A 19,485-nucleotide genomic window follows, 5' to 3' on the forward strand; every position below is an offset into this window, starting at 1 on the left:
GATTGACTTTGTGAAGAAAAGGCAAATAGCTCTTAAACACAAGAGCAGTAAACATTAATGTGGCACTTAGCTGAAGCAAATCTATAAAATGTCTATGATTGCATTATGAAGAACTCAGAAGCATTACAGTCCAGATAAACGCATTACCTCCATAAATACATATCACACGTGCAAAATAACAATCCATTAGCCGAGCGTGACGTCAAAGCATGCGATATAAAACACATGCTAAAGGTTTTGCCGACTGTAAAAGTGTTGTAGTTCCTTATTACGCCATCGCTCTGAGACTTTCCCACACAGATGCCGTGATGAGAAACGAGGTATTCTTAAAGCGGTGGTATAATGCCCTTTTCACAAGATGTAAAATAAGTCTCTGATGTCCCCAGAGTGTGTGTGTGAAGTTTTAGCTCAAAATACCCCACAGATATTTTTATATAGCATGTTAAAGTTGTCACTTTTTGAGGGTGAGCAAAAACACAGTGTTTTTGTGTCTGTCCCTTTAAATGCAAATGAGCTGCTGCTCCCGGCACAGGGGGCGGAGCTTCTACAGCTTGTGTCCTAAAAATTTCAAAAACTTTTTTGTTTATGTTTAAATTTATAAAGCTGATGTGTAGTTATCTTCTAGTCATTGATTAGCATATTCTGTCTTGATAATCTATAAATCGTGCTCAGGGGGCGGGGTTTATGTAAATTCTAGGGTTGGTGATGTCACTAACCCGGGAGGAATGTGGTGTAGTCTCTACCAGCCGTTTGTTGTAGTCCTTAAAAAGCGATTTCTTTAAAAGCAAATATCTCCCTTTGCTTTGAACTTTGAGCGTTGTAACTTTGCAGATGTTGTTTATGCTCAAACAGCAACATTACACACTAACTAAAGTTAGAAAAGTCAAATCATAATCAACCACCCCTTTAATGATTGATGACATAATGGAGTTACAGTAATAAACTTTAACATTGTCCTTATGATATACAGGCCTCAGGGAAACACTGAGGAAAATAAGGACGAGTCCCTGAAGATCAAGAGGGAATGGGCATTTTGGCAAGGGTTACTGAGTTCCCATGACGGGCCAGACTGTTCCCACAAAAACACACGTTAAACAGCCGTATGGAAAACATCCTGAAGAAAGTGAACTCCAGCGTTGTGTTCGTATAACAACTGAACAGCCCTAAATCTGACAGAGGTTTAGAAGGAATTATTTCCACATGCTTTTTCTGCATTAAAGAGAAAGACGTTTTAAAATAGAAAAAAATGGAAAATAAACGTTGACAACATTAAAATTACGAAAGTTACAATTTGCACATATATCAAAACATATATAAATATATTTAATATTAAATATATTAATTTAATAAAATCAAATAAATGACAAATTATTAAAAAAAAAATTCAATACTCCCAAAATTCTCATTGGTATCAAAAACATTATATTTATTTATTAAATATATTTATATATAAATGTTTAGATATTTGTGGAAATGTATCACATTCTAACCATAAGAAAAGTATAAAATAATTTATATATATTTTTTAATATATAAATGTTTATTTATTTACTGAAATCTATAGAAATGTATTACATTCTAACCATAATAAAAGTACAAATTATTTATATTTATTTAAATATATTTACATGTTTACGTAAGTAATGAAATCAATAAAAATTATATATATATACTGAAATCTATAAAAATGTATCATATTCTAACCATAAGAAAAGTAGAAATTATTTATATATATTTATAGAAATTATTTAAATATATTTACATGTTTACTTATTTATTTATCTATTGAAATCTATAGAGATTTATCACATTCATAATCAAGAAAAGTAGAAATTAAGCCGAATTATAAAGAATACTAGAATGAGGAATGACATTTTATGGTGACATTTGAACAATATGTGCTAATATTTCCCTTATTATGAAGAAGCCAGTCATTTTCTGTTCTGTTCACAGGATCCCTCCTATAAATAACTGCCTGTTTAATTAATAAAACATAACTCAGTGTAATTACCAGTATGATTTGAGCAGTGCTGATGGCCACAGCTGTGTGTTTCACGCTGACAAATTGTTTTGTTCTGTTTACAAAGGCAGCGCTCCAAAAGAGCTTGTTATTGTGTATTGTTTAGTTCTTGAAATGGACGACGATGTGAAACAAGAATGAAAGATTACAGATGTGGTCTCAGAAACATGTGGAACGTGGAGAAATCCTCCAGATGATCAGCGTAACCTCGAGCTGCTCGATTTACAGACTCTAACTAGCAGATTAAAGATTAAAATACAAACCAGATCTCTTTAAAAGCATCGTTTGTTCCGGTGAGAAATGCATGATCCTCCTTTAGAAAAACTCCAGTTACACTTTATTTTAAGGTGTCATTCTTACAGTGTAAGAACTGAGTAATAATAAGCAACTACATACTTATTATAGGGTGAGGGTAGGATTAGGATTTGGTTTGAGGGTTAGTTGCATGTAATTATGCATCATTTACTGTTATTAATATGTGACCCTGGATCACGTCACCAGTCTCGAGTCGCACGGGTATATCTGTGGCAATATCCAACAATACATTGTATGGGTCAAAATTATCGATTTTTCTTTTATGCCAAAAATCATGAGGATATTCAGTAAAGATCATGTTCCATGAAGATATTTAGTAAATTTCCTACCGTAAATATATAAAACATGTATTTCTGTGAGTGAATGCAGCACAATCGTGAACATAAATGAACAACTTTAAAGGAGATTTTCTCAATGTTTCGATTTTTTTGCATCCTCAGATTCCAGATTTACAATAGTTGTATCTCGACCAAATATTGTCCTATCATAACAAACCATCAATGGAAAGCTTATTTATTCAGCTTTCAGATGATGTATACATCTCAATTTCAAAAACTTGGCCCATGTGACTGGTTTTGTGGTCCAGGGTCACATATGGTAAGTACATGTAACATATGTAACAAAGACACTGTAAAATAAAGTGTTACCAAAACTCCCAGTAATCTCACACGAGTTTCAGAAGAGATCTCAACAATGGATGAACTTATTCATTGGAGGTCACATGATCTGAGCTGCTCCACGTTCATGTATAGCTCTGTGTCTGCTATAGAGACTCATTAGTGTGTGTTATGATTGATTAGTGTTAATTGGTCCATCTTTTCAGCGCACACACAGAGCTGAACGATCGCTCTTTTGTTAGATCTCCAGAGATGTCATTAGATCAGAATGTCACACTGGCCGGAGAATGAGCTCCATTATGACATCACTTCCTGGTTTGCGGAGAACAAGGCCTTGCCAGAATAGCAGATCATTGTGACTTCGATCGAAACCAGAGTCCAAGGTTTCCCGTCAAACCGAAAACAAGTCTATGAATCGAACTACTCATGAGATGTTATGCAGCAAATCTCTCTAAACGCTTCCAGAACATGTGCCCAGAAATACAAGACAGAAATGATTTATTGCATATATATGTTCACATATATCAAAAGAAATAGAATTATAAGAGAACATTAAAAAAATAATAATAATTATAGACTATATATGTTGATTTATTTTCAAAATTTCATCTAAATAAAATATATACTAATGGTCATAATTAAGATTTTTTTATGTATTTTTATTTATTTTTTGAAAGAAGTCTCTTCTGCTCACCAAGGTGGCGTTTATTTATCAAAACATTATTACAATTTAAAGTAAATGTTTTCTATTTGAATATATTCTCAAATGTAATTTATTCCTGTGAAGAACGTTTAGGTCATATTTAATGGCAAAATTAAACGAAAGAAATTATATTTTGCACATATTTATATAAATTACACATGTATTAAAATAAATAAAATTATAAGAAATTTTAAATATATTAAATAAATATAATTTATATACTAAATATTTATTTTCTAAACATTTTTTTATTTCTAAACATATTTACATCTATCTATCTATCTATCTATCTATAAAAAAGTCTAAATTAAATCTGTTCATCTTATAAAGTAATCAATTCTCTTAAATCGAGAAAATTAAACTAAACGAACTAACTAAACCACTCAATTCATATGGATTAGTTTTACGATCTCTTTATGAACTTTTTAAAGCTTCAAAATGGTAGTTGCATAATTGTCAATGGAGAGACAGAAATTACTCAGATTTCATCAAAAACATCTTCATTTGTGTTAGTCTTATGAACGAAAGTCTTATGAACGAAAGTCTTAATTAATGACAGCATTTCCAGTTTGGGGTGAGCTATCACTTTAAAGTCCAGTGAAGGAATGTGGTGTGATTACACGGCTGAACCTCATTGGTCCGTGTGAAGTGTGTGTGAATACTCCTGCTCTCCGTCGGGAGTGTCTCTGATAGGCTGTGATGAATGTGATACAGAAGTCGAGACACTAGCACACATTCCTACAGTCTTTCAGGCATATTTAAAGACCTCCATGAAATCAAACTTCAGGATTTTGTAGCTTATAGTTCATGCATAGTCTTAAAGTGGCTCACAATTTTTCATATATCAATTGCTTTTTTACTGTCAACAGCTTGTAACGATACTCCGACTCCCTGTGTTGTCTATGAAAGCCTGTAGACTGATGTTTACACCGTGTCCTAACCAGATGCGATGCAATTAGATTCCAGCCACAAATACTTTGTCTGTCTACACTAGACGTGACGCGACTGCGAGATGCGTAAAAATCAATCAAAACCCACAGCCAATCAGAACAGCATGTGGGCGGAGTCAGCCAATCAGAACAGTGTGTGGGCGGAGTCAGTCAATCAGAACAGCGTGTGGGCGGAGTCTCGCGGCACCAGAGAGTAATCTCGACGGCACTCGCAAGAAAATGGATAAGCAGCTACATAATCAAATTCACTAATATTACACCATTTAAACATTATTCAGATACATAGGCTGAGTTACTATAACAGTATTAGTCAAAGAATACACTTGTTTGTTCACAGTTTGAACGTTCTTGTTTCCATTTGTTTAATTTCAAGATCTGAGGTGAATTATCCACTGTTGCTTTTACAGCTTCAAAGCTGGAGCACTAAATGATATTCAGAGTCACATTACTCGCTTTTAACATTAAAAAAAAGCACATAAACAGTTTTGTGTTTGTTGTTCCAGCGCGACGTCGCAGAAAAATAGAAACCGTTTCTAAAACAGAATCGTCGCGAGTCGCCGTCGCGGCTGGATAGGACAAACGCTCTGATTAACGTGGAGAAGATGCTTTTATCGCGTGTAGTTCGCGTACACTCGCGTCGCGTCACGTGTAGTTAGGATACGGTGTTATATGAAGGACTCGGGTCTTTTCTGCCAGGAAAATCAAAAACATGAGACGTTTACGCCTGAGAGCCTCTTATCCGCTCAACGAAACGAACGAATGCTTATACAATGTTCAGGGATGCACGATATATCGGCCACCATATCGGTATCGACCGATATATGTTCATTTTTAATGTTATCGTTATCGTCACGATAAGAAAATTTGTCCGATATATTAAAGCCGATAAATAATGCATTATTTCCTTCAGCTGAGACGCTTCAGATGCGCACTGTTCAACATGATGCTTTTGAATCGCTTGAAATATGATTGGAATCACTTCAAATAAGCAAAATACAGTAAACATGTGCAACACAAGTCTGTCATATCGGCTACATAATATTATAATTGAGTGTTAAAGCGTGGCTTTTAATGGTGAGACTTTTGTTTTTGTAATCAGGCTCTCAAAATTATATAAAAATGTGGATTTATATATAAATATATCGGTTATCGGCTTTCAAATATAAAGAATTATCGGTTATCGGTATCGGCTAAAATGTTCATATCGGTTCATCCCTGTGTTCAGGATAATGCCGAAACATTACATGCACATATTTACATATTTAGACCTCCTTGTTTTTAATAATACGTCAACAAATCATGGACTTCATGAGCTTCTTAACAACTGCAACTTCAGCACGTCTTAAACAGCGGATCTCGGCCAAACCAAGAACTCATAAAGACAAACTAAACGCTTTTAAAATCAGCAGATTTGAGCTCAGACTGGCTGAATCCCGGCTCACACTCTCGTTAACTTGACTTTTCCAAACACACACACACACACACGTATTTACAATCTCACTTTCGTAAGACATTATAAGATTGAGTCTGTTCTAGAGTTGTGAAACATTGTCTAAACATTTACAGTAAGAGTGTCAGAGGAAAGTGCCAGATGTTTGTATAACACACTAAAGTGCTTCCCACCTCGACACGGAGAAGTGCTTGATTAAATATCCATAAAGACGTTTTCATACGCTGGAAATATAGCTAAAAAAACAGCACAGCTTCATTGTTTATGAGATGAACCATCGTTTCAACCCGACAGCCGTGTTCCCAAATACATCCAGTGTGTTTAATGATGCAAAATACAGTAGAAATCCAGTCAGAAATCATCAAGGAATGTTTTCACTAAATGAACTCGAGGAAGATTTTTTAGTCTTGTTTAATAAAATGGATAAAATCGTTTTTGCGATTGAAGTTTAAATCAGAGACGCTATTAAAACCTCTCAATGTTCTCGCAAAACTGATCTAATGACATGGTTTTGGAAACTTTATGGCCAAATAAAGCGTGCATAAAAGCATGGCATGTTCACACACTGTACAGATGTGGTGTTTGGGCTTCTTTGAGTTTCACTAACTGCCCAAAAGTTGAGAAAACTTCATGCATTTTGTCCCTGGAAATACACTGGACAAATAAAGTATATAAAAGTCAAAAGTGATTATTTTACAGTGCGATGTTGAGTAATCTTATATAACCTGCAATACACTGTCAAAGTTGGCAGATGTGTTGAAGTGTGTGTGCACATCTGGGCCATCTCACACACACACCACACCCTGGGCTCTGGCAGGGATACAGTGGGAATTGAACACATCCCGTTTGGACGTGTGTGTGTGTGTGTGTGTGTGTGTGTGTGTGTGTGTGTGTGCTGAAAAACACACATGGCTTTGTGGGAAGGTCTGGATGTCATTATACTTCTACGTCTCCCAAGACTGTTTATTTCTCGCCCTGTCTCTCACACACTCTCTCTCTCTCTCTCTCTCTCTCTCTCTCTCTCCTGTATTTCTCACACACACTCTTCCTCTGAAGGGAGTTTGGTTGTGTACTGGGCAGTGATGGTACGGTACGTTAACCACATGCTAAACTCACATATACAGTAGATTACAGTACATGAAATACAGGAAAATGCCAGATCAGAAGCTGGGGCCGGTTGCATACACTGCTAATATTCTTACAAGTCAGTCCTAATTTTTTATGAATTTTAAAAACGTAGACTGGTTTAATTTGATACCAAAAAGTAAGACTGATTACGCCTAACAAAATGCTAGTTGGTCATACTAGTTCTTAAGACTTAATATAATGGCAATGTTTATGAAACTAATGTAATATATATTTTAATATTATTACAAATTATTAAAAATATTATAATATAAATATTAAGAATAAAATAAACTATCAATATTATTAATAAATAAACATTTCATTTTTATTTATTTATAATTTATAAAATTGTAATGATACATTATTTTATAAATATTTAAAATATAAATCATTACATCGCTTAATACACTATTAAAATATTATCTTAAAATAAGCATCATAAAATATCAAAGATAAATTATAACATTTATAAAAAATATTATTAATAAAATTAAACATCACACACACACATATATATATTCGATCACCACATTTTTTTAACTTATGTATTTTTTCTTTGTTAATATTACCCGATTACCCCATATTACTTTCAATAATTTATTTTGCCCATTTTTTTTTTAATGCAGCCAATCTGCAAATGCAAAATTAATAAATTAAATGTCACCTTGATATCTTGGCAAATCTGAACATACAGACAATAGACATCAGTCTCATCCAACACCTATAACTCACTATCCTGTTGATTCCTTAAATAAATCAATCAATCAGAGCGACGAACCGAACACTCGGCCGACGGGACGGCTCCAGAAAACCTCACGAGAGACACGACGTCAAAGCATGAGCTCTTCCGCTTCCAGTCATGCACGGGGACTCTGGGAAAACCATGGGATAAATGGAGCGAGTCCAGCGAGTGTCCGTTTCAGATGACCTCATCTTTTCCCAAAGCTCGTCTCGTACGCCCGTCCAGACAGATGTGAAGCACAGCAGATCTCAAGCCCATGAAGAGTACAATGGTATTACTATAAAAACAACACTTTATAGTGCAGTTTAACACAGCGACCCGTTGAGAAGAAGCATTGATGAGAAAAACACCAGAGAAAGTGAGAAGAATGAAGAGAGAGAGAGAGAATCTGTGTTGCAGATTATCATGGTGACCTTGAGAGCCGTCCTCCATCGCTCCGGATTCGAGTCTGTTCCTTCACATCTCATTTCGAGGGATGAAACCTCCAGACGGAGACTTGTGCGTGCTTTACTTGCTTTGTATTTTACAGCGACAGACCGTCCTTTAATGAGCAAGAGCAACTAATGGCTGTATTTATGTTAACATGGTATTCACAAGATTAGCTTAGGATGCAATGAACACACAGAGAACGTCCATCTACACATGCAAAACACTATCATAGGGGTTTTTCAAACATTTCTGATATTTATGCATCAGAAACGTTGAGATGAATAATATCTCAATTATTTATTCTAGATGGAATGTAGTAATGTTTAAATTCTTCTGTTTATTATTTGTTCTGGTAAAAAAGGGCAAGATCTCATTACGAACTAGAAATGATCCGAGCTGCTATTCAACATGAATATACTTTTACTGTGTTTTTAAAATGTTAATAAATATAATATTTGATAATGCATATGATAATGATAATAAATATGAATAAGAACTATAAATATAAAAAAATATAAAAACTATTTAATCTCTCAATTATTTCTTCTAGATGTAATTTTAATAATGATGAAATTCGTTTGTTTATTAATTCTTCTGAGAAAAAAGGCAAAATCTCACTATGAACAAAAAAAAATGGTCCCAAAACCAAATACATTTTATTGGAATTTTATCGCTCTATTTTTACTGTCAAAAAAAAAAACATAAATAAAATGTTAATTAATATACATTATATATATATATATATATATATATATATAACAACTATAAATATTATTAAATATTATTAAAAATAAAAAAATCATTTAATAAAATATATATTTTAGTCATGACGTTTCTGCACATCTGTGTTGGAGATGAGATCATGATCATGGGTCGGGTTCAGCCAGGAGAGAGAGGCCGCCCAGGGACGAGCTGCAATGTGTGCTGGGATTGAGCCAGTAGAGAGAAAAGAGAGAGAGAGAGAGAGAGAGAGAGAGAGAAAAGAGAGAGAGACAGAGAGAGAGAGAGAGAGACATAGACAGAGAGAGAGAGAGACATAGAGAGAGAGAGAGAGAGAGAGAGAGTCTGTTGGGCGTCCTGCAAACAGCTGCGTTCGGTCTGCTGAGTCTCTCAGTCTTTTATCACTGGTTTTTATGTGATAAGAAATCTCTGAATGGTCACAATTGTTTGAGGAACACCACAAAAACTCCTTATCACAACTTTGAAGACTTTTAATCAGTAAAGTTTTACAATAAGCTTCCATTTGAGACTCCCTGTGTAGCAAATCAAGTTTTTAGGGTTGTTGTGGAGCTTTAAGACAAACCATGTGCAAATGAATCAGTCAACAGCATTATAGTAGAGTATATTCTCCTTGAAACTACTAAAGACAGTTTTAAAGATGCAGTTTTAAATCGTCCCTGTTTCCTACCATCACAAACATGTGACCAATCGCGTCATGAGGGGCGGGGCTTTTCTCCACTGATTTCTATGATGTTTGATGCTGGTGTTCAGAAGGAGCTGTGACTCTGAGATGGGGAACGGGAACATGTGTGTGTGACATTAGCAACACATTATTAGCTGTTTGATAACGTAGTCGAGACAAACGCTAATCATATCAATGTGTCCGACATTGTATAAAACGCATGATGATTCTGCTTCATGATCCTGTATAACTCACTCTTCCTCTTCCTCTTCCTCTTCAATCAGTTTCTGGTTCAAACATATTTGTCTGAATTAAACCAATATTTCCACTTGTGATCGTGTCGTTTACTACAGTTGAGCGAGTGGATCAGGTAATCCGAGCTGCTGTGAGTGAGTGGAGGCGGGACTCATTTGCATATTCATGAAGCAAAGGGTGTCGAGTTACATTCAAGATATTTTAAGGCATGAAGAAATTATTGTCAAAGGAAAAAAGTCAAATAAGTCATTTTGATTATTAAAAGATGAGTTTTAAATGACAAAATGATTGACAGGGTGGACTTTAACATTAGTTAAATACATTAGTTAAAATGCCACCCAAGACATACGCAGAATAAAGGGGCGGGGCCTGGTTGAGTTAGTTAGTAGTGTGTTAAACTGGTGGTTATGGAAAGGGCCGGGACATTTTCCAAGCGCTCGACCAATCACAACACACTGCTCCAGCCGACCAATCAGAGCACAGTGTGCTTTTCAGAAGGAGGTTCTTCATAGAGACAGGAAGTAAACAGAGCGTTACTGACAGACTGGGAAGAGAGGAGCCGCAACAATGGAGAATATGAGGAAAATAATCAACATTCAAGTTCTAGCAGAGCCTGAAAGACTTTGTAAAAGGGAATAATATGGCATTGTTACTGACTAGTCTAATTCACTGACAGCTCTATGTCATATTACGGCACAGTCGCACATAAATTAAGAATAAGCTGTACTGTAGTTTCCCTCTCTTCGCTCCAGCCGCGCTTTATCCCTCAGAAGCTCCGGGATCAGGATTGGGATTTGAATAAGGTGCAGATCAGGGTCATGACCCACAACAGCTGTTCAACCTTGAACGTGAAGCCGGCTGGGAGAACAGATCATGGAAAAACAGTGGACGGATCAATAACTGGACAACAGCCTGGAATGTGCAGCTGGAAACGTCCAGAGACGGATCAAATCAGCACAGAAAATCACGGACAAGAAACGGACTTGTTTCATTTTTCAGCGCTAAAAGGTTTTGATGATTATTAATCAGGCTTCCAGCTCTGTTTGACTAATGAATGTCCTTCTGAATATGAAATATGAATACATATGATGTTTAGTGAAAAAACTAAGGATGAAGACTTTATGAATTTAAACAAAATCACAAATTCACCAAAACATAAACTGGACGATTTGCTAAAAAACAACAACTAAAAAAACGATTCAGTAAAATATACCAAAATATATATATATATAAACCGATGTATTAATCATCATTAATCATGTTTTTTAATCATAATCATAAGATTACTTAGTAAATTTAATGATTAATGCGATGAACACCCACAGAAAAGAGAAAAATAACCATATCTTGTTACATATTAACACTTTACTTTTCTTTTAGATGGTAATGCGATTCAATTCTTCTCTGTTTTGTGTTTCTTCTGATATAAAGACAAGATCTCACTATGAACTCAAACATTTTTCGTTCCCAAAAAGTGACCAAACGACATGAGCTGCCATTTAATTCAATATACATCGAATAGAAGCATTTAAAATAACGCGATCATTAAACATTAAACCGCCTAAATCTAATATAAATCAAAACTGCGTGACGTTACTGAATGAAATGTTGAACCCATGAAGGGTTAATGACCGAAGCTTTGATGTGTTTAGATCATCGCTCTGAATCTCATCCGGATGAAGACTTTGACAAAAACACCATTTAAACCAATATTTCCACTTGCGATCGTGTCGTTTACTACAGTTGAGCGAGTGGATCAGGTAATCCGAGCTGCTGTGAGTGAGTGGAGGCGGGGACTCATTTGCATATTCATGAAGCAAAGGGTGTCGAGTTACATTCAAGATATTTTAAGGCATGAAGAGACTATTGTCAAAGGAAAAAAGTCAATTAAGTAATTTAGATTTTTAAAGATGAATTTTAAAGGCACAATATGTAACTTTTTTGCTTTAAAAATAGCTAAAATCACTATATCTATGTTATATATATTTTTTAGTTGTGTAGGCCTACTTACATTATCCCGACTGTTTCCAACAACTTTTAAACCAGGAGAAATTTGTAATTTAATTCGAGAAACGTCCCGTTTCTTTATTTCCGTTGTGTCGCCGCCAATGCCGTCATATCCGCGTTGTCCCTGGTTTCCGCTCGTGCTGCCATGGCAACCAGAGCTATGAACCAGAGCCGTCTGATAGTAATCAAAGCGACTGACGCGGACAACTTTGTAGTTTGCAATGTCTATCTGCACGCTGTTGTTGTTTCGTTCAAACATTATGGACCATGGCAAGCAGACTTTGGATAAAAAAGGAGAACTAAAACGAGGATCAATATCAGCGCGGTGTTTTCGAGATGCCGAGAGCTCCCATAGACAGTATATAAACGAGAGCTCCACGTCCGAGACTTCGACCGCTCCTACATGTACTTTATTAAACAGGTGAGCACATTTACATAAAACTAATCAATGTTATATAGTTCAACAATTATAAAATGACAGAATATGATCTGTATGTTATTCTAATGTTGATCTAGTTTACTGCTAGTCTCATACAGACAGACTAACACATACATTTCAACACATTCAAGTGCAGTTTAGTGTGCTAGTGTAATGTTAGACCAAGTGAAACAGCGCTGCGTTACCTCACAAGTTTAATTTGTCTAATAAACTGACCTGTGAGTAGTGATTCTGCGTGTAGTTCGGTAGAATGAAATGTCCATATAATATTCCTTTTATATCCGCGGGACTCGCGTCGCGTTTGGAGCGGTTTGGAGCTGATAGCTGTCTCTTAGCAATCCCGAACTGCTTCATATCACAGTCATGATAAAAGCATCGATGTATTCAGTCATCCATAAACATTATTAGATCGGTCGGCTTGACGTTGACGACAAGATCCATAATTCTTAGCAAATGTTGCGTCATCAATCTACGCCTTTGTTATTGTAAATAGGTTAGCGACCCCTAGTGGCGAAAAAAGCCATACTGTGCCTTTAAGTGACAGAATGATTGACAGGGTAATTTTCTCAGCTATTAACTCTCAGATATTCATACTGCTAAATATCCTGTGGGCCATGAAAGTTTTGTGAGAGAAACGCTGGCAGTGAAAGAGTCAATGTCTTGTAAAAGCTTTGAGATGGAGATGCTTCTCTAATCGTCTCGTGATCCTGCAACACATCAGCCAACACACGGAGGGAGAGAGCGAAGGGATCAAATAACAAGAGGAGGAGAAGAGAAGAGGAGGAGCGCCAGCAGGAGAACAGCGTCCAGGACTGCAGACCTCACCCAGTCCCTCAGGACTGTCCTCATTTCCTCTGATCCAATCTGTGTTTCTCTGAGAACATCAGCCATCGCCCGAGACCACGCCAGCATTCGGTCATCCCGGAAACATCTCCATCTTTGATGCCCTTCTGATCTGATGCAACGGCTAGTTATATCTGTGACTGTGGATATCTGGATGTCACAACAGCCAACAATACATTGTATGGGTCAAAATTATCGATTTTTCTTTTATGCCAAAAATCATGAGGATATTCAGTAAAGATCATGTTCCATGAAGATATTTAGTAAATTTCCTACCGTAAATATATAAAACATGTATTTCTGTGAGTGAATGCAGCACAATCGTGAACATAAATGAACAACTTTAAGGAGATTTTCTCAATGTTTCGATTTTTTTGCACCCTCAGATTCCAGATTTACAATAGTTGTATCTCAGCCAAATATTGTCATAACAAACCATACATCAACGGAAAGCTTATTTATTCAGCTTTCAGATGATGTATACATCTCAATTTCAATAACCCATGTGACTGTACAAGTTACCAAGTACAATGAAAAACGTACCTGAATGCTACTCCACCGACTATATAGACCGAATACAATAAACCTCACTGCTATATAAACAAATATACATATATATACATTAGCAAATGATTGCTAAATCATATGACAATAAGATAATCAGTGACAAAAATAAATAAGACAATAAGTGACACAAAACAATAAAGGGTTACACTTTATTTTAAGGTGTCATTGTTACAGTGTAATTATATATTTAAGTACTGAGTAATATTAAGCAACTACATGTACTTACTATAGGGTTAGGGTAGGATTAGGGTTTGGTTGAGGGTTAGTTGCATGTAATTATGCATCATTTACTGTTATTACTATGGTAAGTACATGTAACATTTGTGACAAGGACACTGTAAAATAAAGTGTGACCCAATAAAGTGTCATTTTTGATCTAATGAGTGTCTAGTATTCTTTCCTAATACTTGTGTTAGGCATTAGAGTTGATTAAAAACTATTCCTGAATCTGAATAATCCTGAGCCTTTTACCAGAGGGGAGAAAAGAATAAATAATTAAGAAGAATATTGTGGAAATCACCCTATAAAGACGTGACGTAAGCTTGTACAGAATGTTCTGACACACGCCTGTGTCCAATTGTGTTGGGCGTGTTTGTGCGCAACAAAACACTTCTGATTATCATGTTTGGATCTGTAATAATGCAACATTTAGAGACGCAACTGGACGTTGCAAGTAGTTTCATTTTCTTTTGAGGGGCTCGAGCCGGTTAGAATCAAAGCAACCGTGCATGCAGACAAATGTCTTTGAGTTCCTCCGCCTCTATTGGGTTAGTGGCTCTCAGGCCCTAAAATAAGAGCGTAAATTAAATTCCAGGCGGCCCGAGGAGAAGCAGCTGTAGAAACACAGAGAAGATGTGTGTGTGTGTGTGTGTGTGTGTGTGGGGGGGGGGGGTTCAGGCATGAGCTCATTCTATAAGACACTTAAAATCAGCCACAAAATGTTGTGACATCCAATCGTTTAGTCCTCTTAAACTCCTCTCCTGCAAGCTCACGCTATAGATATACAAAGACTCGACGGTTGCCAGATTGAGGACGCGTAACAGGAACGAGTGCAAATGACGATAAAGGCGACAAGACTGTCTGTATATTTATCTGTGTTTTAATATGCCTCGTGTCATCTTTTCAGATGGATACCGAGGCTTTTTAGGTCGGGTAGAATCCGCGATCTCTGAACCAGTTTGTTTGCTGGCTTCAATCGCTGTGTTTTCCACTAACTGGCAACCCGGAGTGTCGAAATACTATTGGGTAAATTGGCAAAGTGGGCGGAGTCACACTGACCAACACAAAAACAGACATTCCGACACGGAACACACATTTCAAAATAGATTTACTGGCTGTAGTTTGTAAACTAATTGTGCGTTCATTGTAATTGTAGGGTTAGGGTTAGTGCTAATCCATTACACTCTGATGGACGTAACGTCACAATATGGAAAATATACTTCCGTTTCATAATGACTTTAATAAGGCCAAAACACACCCTGCATTTGGGCTAGGTGACATGAATAAAATTACAAAATATCCTATAATATTTATTAAAATAAAGCAACATGGTGAATGCGGCAAGTGCTTTATTAATAAAAAAAATATATGATATAATATTTCCTCGTGTTCAGTTTGTGGAAAAAATATGCCTTGATTATTTATAACTACACTTTCCTGCATTTTACTTTTCTTTTTTTTTTTCATTTAACATTTTGAATTGGTTATTTTGATTGAAAAAAAATTATTCAAAATTTTCAATAATTTTAGAGCAAATACATACATATTAAAATCTATATCAAGTGCGTTTTAATTTTTGAATTAAACATTTTGCATTTAATAGCTTGCAAAATTATTTTGAATAAAAAATATATATATTTAATTTTTTTGCATTTAACATTTTGAAGGGAAAAAAATATTACAAACATTTTACAGAAAATGCGTAACCTATGTCAAATGTCCTCAAAAGACTGAAAACATTTTAATAAATATAATAAATATAATTTAACAAATACATTGTATAAATATTGTATAATTATATATTATTTAATAAATATAATAAATCATAATTTATAATTATATTTTGATATAATTTGTAGACTTTTTCACAGTCCTAACACATCCGATAGGCTCATTCCCGGGGCCACCCATCGGGACCATGTGTCCCTCACCTGTTGTCATGACAGCTGGTCCCTCTTCAACAGAACATCGGGCCCCAGCACCTGTCCTACTGTTACACACTCTCTGCTGTGAAATGAATCCACCCTTGTCGTACAACAGGTATGCGTTTATAAAGAAGACAACAGGGATATTGTGTCGCTGCACGCTTCGCTGCTCTTGAGTGGGAACTCCATTTTGTTCGGAAGTGTCGGAGGGAAACTCTGCTGTTGATATTGGACAGACGCACCAAAAGCCATTCGCATGATGGAAATATCGACAGGAGAGTGAATTTTACTGCTTACTTTGGCTGCAAACCCAGCTCTTGCCATGCAGACAATCAAACAATTCATAGAAGTGCAGGAAAGAGGTTGAAATTTGCCTTATACAAGAACACATGAACACATGTTTAATGATAAGATCACATGCTAAGCAATCCATCAAACTCAAACACACGATGCAAATCAAGGTTTCATTCCTCAAATGGGCCAGAAACACGCTTGATGTGATTGATTGACCACACATCGCAAGAGTTCAGTCTCACTGGGGGAATTCAGGTTGATTGGGACACTTTAAAATCTCCCAATCAACAAATGCGTTCTTGCATTGCTCTGGTGGAAATGCATTTCAAAAACTAAACATCTCAATTTTAATTAACTTGCTCATCAAGATTCTCTTCATGCTGTTTCTCTGCCATTCTGACCTGAGAGAAAACTAGCCAAGAAAAGCTGAGCGTAGAAGACAACGCCTACAATAAAACTCCTTGAGGCAATGCATACTTGTGTTGCATTATGAATGCTGGTCTAAAACATTGCATAAACCGAGATCCAAAGCATCTGCGCTCATGCACTTGTGTAGAGCTTCTTTAAACTGCAATGCTGGATGTAAAGCAATCTGAGGGCGTCTTCTTGAGCAAACCGGCCTGTGCATAAAGCTGATGCATCAAGGGAAGAAAGAAAACTAATGCTGAGTGCATTTTCTGTGCCAAGCTCTCACTCGGAAAACCTGCCAAGACCTCTCAGAGCCCAACCAGAACCAAAGCTTTTACTGATAAAACTGGCTGAATCATATGCCAAAGCTTGATGAAAACTATAAAAGGGAAGGGGTAAATATTAATTAGAGATGAAATGAAAATGAAATTCGCTTTCCAAACACCAAAAAGCAACATGGCGTTGACTGAATCATCAAATGAGAGGCCATTTCACACCAGTGTGGAGAATGCTTCATGAGTTCTCGCACTGCAATGAGAAATAGTTTCACAGCAGATCTCATTCACACCAACGGATCACAAATGCACTATGCATAAGGTTATTCAGAGAAGCAGCTTGCTCATTTTATAAGGAGTCAAAGAGGAATTTGTCTGAGGAATAATGCCAAAATGTTCTTTATAGTGGAAAAATGGTCTTTAGATTTCTTAAATGTTCTTTACACTAAGAAATGGTTCTTTAAAGAACTGTTCACTGAAAGGTACCTTGGTGAACCAAAAAAGGCAACGCTTTTTATTTTTTATGGATATATATGCATAAAAAGCTCCGATCAGATATCCAGGTGCAAACCGTCACCCAGAGACTTGAATGTGTCCAGGATAATAGTTAAATATATAGTAGGTGTGGCTCTAGTGTAAAAACAAATGGAATATCTGAGCTGAGCACCATCACTCCAGGGTGCCCACGCTCTTGTTGAACAAAACCATCTGGAGCTGCTTTAAATTCCAGCGAATTTGCAAGTTTCAGGTCTTCTTTAGCACCTCTAAATCCCCTCACGCCTCCCACAATTAAACCAATGAAGCAGCCGGCTGTCAGAATACACAATACACTCCTGCAACTCCGCTGAATGTTGCTGAGGGACACACAATCACTATGGGGACTGCATGGCACGCTACGCTCTGTTGGCATACTACCATACTTGTTTGTGCATAGTATGTGAAATCGTGTATATGTGAAAGTCAGAACTCATCAAAATGTGCCAAATGTAATGCACAAGTCTTAATTGTCCATTTTCTGTGCCTTTTTGCCTTTCCTTGACTCAACATTTATGCTACGAAGTGATACAAATATTGGAGTGCATATGCAAAATAATCATTTTAATATCTGCAATGAGACTGGATACACTTGTTGAGTCATGCAATGCAACTAGGTCATTAAAATGTTCATCTTTTGCATGCTATTAAACGCAGTTGCATGCTGCACAGTATACGAATATTCCTTTCCAAATTGCACTAGACTACGTGCATGCCTTTATGACATCACAAACGCTTGCGGTGCGTTACATGCGTGCCATTATGACATCATGTCCGACTGTTTTGCTGCACTGGAGTCTGATGTTTCCCATTAAGCGCTAATGTGGTGAGTGCGTAACCGCAACAGTCCGGATAGCGCGCGCAAATATTTTTAATTTATTTAGTGCGATTTATGCGCACTTGCCCAGAATGATCACGCAAAGGCCGCATTAGTGCTGCAGCATGACAAATAAACGCTCTCTCTCTATAGGCCCTTATAAAACTAAGCCCTGCGGCGATTATCTGAATCATTTACATCCACAACCCCTGGAAATGTCACGCACAGTCTGTCTGAAAGCCTCTGATTATCATTCGCAAACAGACGCTAACAGCATCCAAACGACGCGACACCTGAAGTGTAAAAACACAGACCCGCGAGAATGATCGACTGAAGGATATTAGTAACCCGCTGCGGTTCTGTCATGCAACAACAGTAACGTGTGAAATGGTGATTTCTCTTTGGAGTACCGCAGTGGAGATGATGGGCACCGGATCAACATTCATTTCAGGTCACCGAGAGCAACATCCCAGATTTCCACATTTATATCATAAGACGACGAGTTGGCACATCACAAACTGCTAGATCACAACCACACAGTCATTTTCCTGATTACAGTAACCCACTGGTGATGCAAATGGCTGTTTGCGATCTGGATAAGGCAAAACTCCAGCCATCTGACCACGCCTGTTTGCATCCATATTCTAGTGTACCGTTATTCCAAAGATTCCCACTATTGATTACGCACATAGTACGGCATCAATCCTGGTTTGTATATAACATATAATATATCTTAAACAATTATTTAAACACATAAATGCCTCTAAATCTGTAGCCGCATTTAATACACCTGGATTTATATCATTGACGCAAACTCCTCTCATTTGGGCTCCATCTCCACCCACGTATTTATGGGAAAATCACTGTTAGTATTGCGGCAAACGCGGTCTGAGCGAGCGCATTTCAGCCTGTATGTTCCCAATGAAACATTTGATGATGAAATAAAGGGTTCTTTTGCACTTACCGATAAAAGAATGCGTGATAAACTTCACCGCGTTTGGAGTCCGCAGCGCGCAATGAGCGAGAGAGAGGCTGGACACACTGCGCTGGGAGTGACCGATGCGCACTGACTCCCTCCCCGTCTCTACTGCACTGAAACACGGGGCGGGGAATTTACCAAACCTACTATAGCCAGAAATAGTGGCC

At 36.8% G+C, this 19,485-nt stretch overlaps 1 protein-coding gene across 2 annotated transcripts in view; it reads right to left on the reverse strand.

The window, feature by feature from the left end:
- Positions 1-19,418, reverse strand: part of sptbn1 (spectrin, beta, non-erythrocytic 1) — a 112,514-nt gene extending 93,096 nt beyond the window's left edge. The window contains exon 1 of one of the 2 annotated variants that reach the window (XM_084101735.1): positions 19,304-19,418. The gene's annotated coding sequence lies outside the window, so the exon portion shown is untranslated. The remainder of the gene's footprint in view (positions 1-19,303) is intronic. The other variant, XM_084101736.1, reaches the window with a different exon arrangement.
- Positions 19,419-19,485: the final 67 nt, after the last annotated feature.

This window comes from Abramis brama (genome assembly GCF_963993115.1).
Source record: "Abramis brama genome assembly, chromosome: 23".
Taxonomy (NCBI): Eukaryota; Metazoa; Chordata; class Actinopteri; order Cypriniformes; family Leuciscidae; genus Abramis; species Abramis brama.